Source organism: Athene cunicularia (genome assembly GCF_003259725.1).
Source record: "Athene cunicularia isolate RWA chromosome Z unlocalized genomic scaffold, athCun1 chrZ_part3, whole genome shotgun sequence".
Classification (NCBI taxonomy): Eukaryota; Metazoa; Chordata; class Aves; order Strigiformes; family Strigidae; genus Athene; species Athene cunicularia.
In genome coordinates, this window is record NW_020799144.1 from 13,898,572 (window position 1) to 13,905,014 (window position 6,443).

The following is a 6,443-nucleotide window of genomic DNA, read 5'->3' on the forward strand; positions in this document are numbered from 1 at the left end:
GGGGGGGGGGGGAAACAACAAGTTATTACAGAAGAGAAGAGTGGGATGGAAAAAAACAGAACAGTGGTTAGCCTGTCAATTTATCTTGCTGTCTTCTTGATTTATGAAAACCAAGGAAAAAAGTACATAAAGAAGAAAAAATCTGTCCCTTGGATATTTGCTAGTATTTCAGGGTACGCTACGAAAGTTGCCTTATTTTAAGAATTTTCAGAGGATTTCTTCTCCTGTTTTGAATCTGACATTCATGAAAAGGAGAGACTAATAAAGCTAACCAGATCCACACTTGTACGAAATCATGTAACCTATCACACATCCACACAGCAAACCCCAAAACACAAGGGCGCACTCCTGCAGGCTTTTGCTCAAGGAAGTCTTATTTCTGTAAAGACAACCCTGCAATACCAGGGCATGTTCTTTCACAAGCACAACATATACAATACTTCACATCTGGAGTACTCCAGAGCAGAAGCTTAAATGTGCCAAGTTATGTGGTGCTTGCTGTTGTAGCAAATGTCTGCTAGGGATTTATAGGGGAAAATTTTGCTTTGGCAAGGGTGATAAACATGTACTAATAATACTTTTCCATCTCAAGCATTCATGTTTCTATGGGTAGATAGGGACCAACAAACTTACCCATTGGTGATCTCAACCAAAACATGAGCCCAGAGGTGAAACCCGCTGTGACAATAAATGACTTTTCCTATCCTGAATCCACAGGTTGCAGAATAAAGGAATTAAAGCTATCATTCATTTTGGCTTGTTCCTAGAGTTGCTGTATCAAAGCAATGGCTGATGAGCAGCTGCATCATCCTGGTGCAAACTCAATGAGTTTGCCCCAACATAAAGACAAATCACACCAGTTATTAAGAGAAAAGATAAGCAGTCACTAGGAGAGGAGCTGATTATTCTACCATATTACACTATCCTCTCAAATGTCTTGATTTTGTTTGATTTTTCCCCATCAAGTGCCAGAAAGAGCTGGCTGTCAACAACTCGCAGGTTCCTTTTACAAAGCTGTAGATTTTCCAAGACTGTGCACCAAACCAGAATTTGTGATGATTTACACCCACTCATGCTGTACATGCAGATGGAAATCTGAACAATGAAACAAAGCCCGTTATATATCCTTCCTTTTGTGACCTGCAGTGCGGGGCTTTATATGGAGCACCTGACAGTAGAAGTTGCTTTATATGGTGTACTCTCTAAAGATTGCAAAGATACTACAGCTCACCCCAAAACCATTAAAAAAAAAAAAAAAAAAAAAAAAAAAAAAGAGCTGGTTCCTGGCAGTAATAGCCACAGAAAAGTTTCTATCCTTCTGAGGACCAAGGTTCTTTCCCATGTGCTTCACTGACAATGAGTTTTATTTCTGAACTGTGAAATTTGTGTGAGGTATGAGCAATGGAGAAACCACGCCCTATGCTTTTCTTGCCAAAATTACGTATGATTATAGATCTTACTGCCTGTGGATGACTTAACTCTGGTTCACAGTGATAGGAATAAGTGAAGAAGCAAATCTACCTTTGCTTACATGCACCAGATTTGAACGCCTGGAGAGGGGAGAAGCAGAGCTGAATGTTTCCCTTCAGAAAGCTCTGGGCTCTGTTTTTCATCAATTTTCAGTCAATTCATAATATATTGATACTCAGAATGACCCATGTTGTTAGGCTTTTCCTTCATGTGATGAATGAATGCTGCTAAAGAGTAAAGTTAAACTGTAAGTTCACATAGATAAGCCTTCAAAACTGGCTATAAATCTAAGTGGATGAGAGGTTCTTAGCCAGCCAAATGTAGTCATTCAGCACAGAACTAGCATAAAAGACTCAAACTTGCCCTAGGCTCTTACCTGGGACATTTCTGGGTTTCTTGGCACGAACCAACAGCTTCTTATGTTTATGTTATTTCAGCCTTCCCAGGTATTTTATACCAATCCATCACCAGTACATGGCCACATCGCTATTTTCTCTATTTAGAGTAGCACTTAACACGATCTCAGATAACACTTCTGTCTGTATTATCCCAATAACCAGAAGGATCTACCTCATATATACACCTCATGATATATAAAATATACTAACTAGAAATTACTGATTTTTTGTTTGTGGGTCTAAATAATTTGCAATAGTATTAAAACCCATTTTATATTACTAAAACATAAAACCCAGGTTAAATATTTGGATGCCTGTTAATGATTTGATTCATGCCTGTTTTCCTTTGTCTTGGGAAGGGTGGGTATGACCATATCTTAATGTAATACCTTCATGCAGTCTTATATTACCAGAATGATTATGATCAGTTGGGTAAATTCTATTAAGGACTACCATTTCACCTATAGTGAGCAAAACATGTAATTCTGACCAAAAGTGATGTGCAACTCTGTATGATTTGGGCTGTAAATCACCCGCTGTCAGACTTCGTGGTATTCATCAAAAAAGATGTGTGTTTCCCTCTATCTTCAAACTAAAAAATATTTTAAATTATAAAATCAGAAACCCCACAGTCATTAAGGCATGTATGATGTTAATCTAGTATTTTATCTAGTACCTTACATTATATACATTTAGCATACACCCAGTACAAGGCTTGTCAGGATAAGGCTTGCCAGTTATCAAAGTTATATCCACCCATGAACCACCCGTTTTGTGTGACTGTCACATGGCTGATGGATCTCAGGGTCAGCACTGTCTGTGCAGACATGGAGAACGCAAAGACAAGTCACAGAGAGCTCAGCTGAAAATCTCAATACCCCTGTGTCTGGACTTTTGACCATTATTACATGAGGTAGGCTATATAGCTGGTGCTCCTCATCGCACCGGGAACATAATGTTTAGAAAGAAATGACCATGTCTAAGTACTCACAGTTTCCAATAGCTGAAATTTATTTCATGCTTCTGTAAGCTGGTAAAAAAAAAAAAAAAAAAAAAAAAAAAAAAAAGGAATGGTAAATCCATAGCATACCTGGGACTGTTAGGAAGTGCACCAACATATTTGACAGTCCCAAAAGTCTCACTTTCCTCAAAAAGTGATGGCCCAACCGTATAGTCTGTACACAAGTAAAATCTCTCAGATATCTCTGGGTAAAATTCCTCCCTCTAATTCTCCTTCCCTTCACTTGCAATTCCACACGCCCACTCAATACTGGAGAAATTTGTCCGTGAGAAGAACTGTGCCAGGAGGAATCAGGCTCTGCAGCTACGCTGCAACAGGCACCACAGCCCTGCTGCACCTCCTGTGCTGGAAAGGGGCGAGTATCTCAGGGAAACTACAACTACCTTCCCTTCCAACATTACTATTTGTCCTTTTCTTTTTTTTTTCTCCAGATTTTTGTCACTCTGACCCCCCTCTTTCCAGTTCATCACGAATGCCCTAAAGGGATTTTAAGCTGTGTTATTGCCTTTGTGTATGCTCAAAGTGCTTTTGATTCTAGGTTCTTCCTATAACAATCACGATAGGGTGGTGTTTTTTTTTTCATAGCTATTTCTTTCTCTCTGACAGACTGCTGTTGATCACATGCGTAACAGTATTCTGAACTATAATAAGTTTATGCGGTTTGAAAAACTGTTATGTACCCCTCCCTTGTCCCTGCGCCTGTTACCACAAGTTATTTTCACAGGTTGTTTTTTTGGAGGGTTGTTTGATGGGGTTTTTTTCATCTAAACACATCTTTACAAAGCTGAGATTATAAAACAGAAAGGTGTTTTCACCATGCTTTCATTATTTGCTGACACAATCTACTTGCATTGAAAAGAACTCAAAGAACCAGAAGAAATTAGTAAAAAATGCATATAGGAGGAAATGTTTCCCTGATTCCTGGGCAGTAAGGATTCTTGTCTCAATTGTGAATTCAGGCCTTAAGCACCTAATTTAACCAAAATTCAATATGACTTTGATTTATATACCACGGATTTATTAAAAGTTTCAATACTACTATACACCCCCCCTTTAGCCCAAACCAAGCAAGTTCAGAAGGTTGCATAGACCTTCCTCTTGTTGAACGCCTTCGCTGCAGATAATGAACTTAAATACATGGTGGAGAAGTGCAAAAGCTGTTCCATCTCTCCCAACCACATGTAACCTGCAGGGATAATTTTTAAGTTTTACATTTCAGGGTTTGTTGGGGTTTCTTTTTAGTATGTAAGGTGTGATACTTGATAAGATGAAGTGACCTAATTCCATTTCATGAGAGCCCTGTTTATTAAAAGCCAACTTTTCCAGTAGTATCTAGACATCTAGATGCAGCTAGAGCAGCTCATTATTAGCAGTATTGAAGCATACAGAAAATAGCTCCTTCATCCCTGCGCTGCTCTCAAAACAGGATATGGGAACAAGCAGACATCAGCAGGCAGCAAGCAGACATCAACGGTCTGCTCTGAAACAGGTCAGCAAGACAGGATTATTGATCAAATGAACATCAGGAAAGCTAATGGAGAAATCCTTCAGATGTCCTTATCCCTCCACCTTTACAGTGTTGACCAGGAGTAATATGGGGCTAAACTCTGAATGACCGAGAGAAGCATGTTCCGCTTCATGAGGATTTTGCACTGGTCATTTCCACTCAGTCATAAACCTATGCCTTGTGCAGCTCTCGGTCGACATTCCTATTGCGTGGGTTCATTAAAATAAAAATTTTAAAAAGGAAAAATGTTTGCCTCAGCTTCTTTTTTTATCTAACAAGGTGTAAGGGTACTGTTCACCAAATCTGCCTTTTTTCCTAAATACGTTAGGTTTCAGTAGAGGATTCCTGTGAATTAGAAGTTGGCAATTTTTCTAATCTTGGCTTCTGAAAATGTGTAATGAATTACACGTTGCACAATGTGAAAAGCAACCACAATGGAGACAAAGCAGAGGAAGGCGACGCGTTCACCGTCACACGTCAGTATGCTGAACCAGACATACATGGAATTTTCCTGAAACAGGCTACGGTTCCCTTAGGCTTGTAATAATGAAAAGTTTCATTTCATTAGACAAAAGTGCTGAGAGGAGCCAGAGAAGCTTGCATACCGAAGCTGGAAGAGGTAAGAGCTCTCCCACAGCCTTAATGACCCATTCCCACAAAATATTTTCCCTCTTTTCCAGTACAAACTGGAACCAAAACAGCACACAGGTAAATGCTTTTTTTTTTTTTTTTTTTTTTTTTTTTTTTTCTAGGAAGAGTCTGTTTTACTGCAGTTTATGGTTCATAGTAGAGCAATACTTAATATTATTACTACAACCTGTGACTACATTAAATAGTAGTTTATATTAGAGGTTGGAAATGTTTTTCCCATGACCCCTTCACAGAGACTTTTCCCTCATCACACATCATTTTACCAAGAAGGACTGATTCATTTTCCCTATTACCAGTAGAGTGCAATGGTTATTAGTTACATTTGGCCCCCAGGCCTCTAAATTCATATAAATAAACTAATCTAATTTGCTTTTCTAGTACTCTCCTATCAAACATCACCACGCTTTTGCAAATTGTAATGTCAATATGAAGCGCTCAACATTTTAAGACAAAGAGCTCAAATCTAAACTTTTTCCTTTTAAAAAGACTTTAAAAAAACCCAATCAACAAATTAGCTTTTACCTTAAGAAAATCCATACATCAATGAATATCCTGGTCATTCCCAATCTTTAAAACTACGTAAAATGAGAGTATCGGGGGTATTATCCCATCTACTGTGCCAAATGTAAGTAGCTATATTCCACCCACCTAAGTTCTTTCTTTAGTTTAATTGAATGGTTGAATTGAAGTGTTTTCATTTCCTGTGCTAAAATGGTGTGCAACATCCCAGCTCAGTCTTATCCACCTTCCTTCAATCAGCAATATGTTTCTGTGGAAATGTAAACCATTCCATTATGTATATAAACTCATTTGTGATCTCACATGCTAGAAGACACTGATAACACGTGTTATTTAAGTCTCAATTTAATACAGCGGGCTGGATCATCTGCTGGGATATATGGCTTACCCATGCTCCAACTGACTCCAGCAAATGAGCCTACTCAAGATAACAGTTACAAAGAAACCTTCGAGCCTTGTACCAGCGCTTCACTCATTTAACAGCCAAATGAATCAAACAGATACAGAAACTATTGAAGAGGTTTGAGTGGAGAAGTGGGAGAGCCAGAATTGCTCTTGCCAGGCTTTGCCTGCCAAAAACATTAGGAAGCTTTCTCTATATCTAATATTAGACAGCAGAACTGGACCTCTAGCTACTGTCTCCAGAAATGCACTCAGCAGGAATGAGTATGTCTCCACATGAGATGACATGAGAGTACATATGTCGTGCCAGGCTATCACTAAGCTTCAGGCGGGTGATCAGAGATGATGCCAGAGGCCGGATGCTGCCGAGAGCAGTGCACTTCGCCCGTAGAAGAAGGGTTGTTACTCCAACAGAGCATACCCTACAACACTGCCGTGATTTGGAAACGGTCCCTTCAGAGTCTGTCTCTTATAC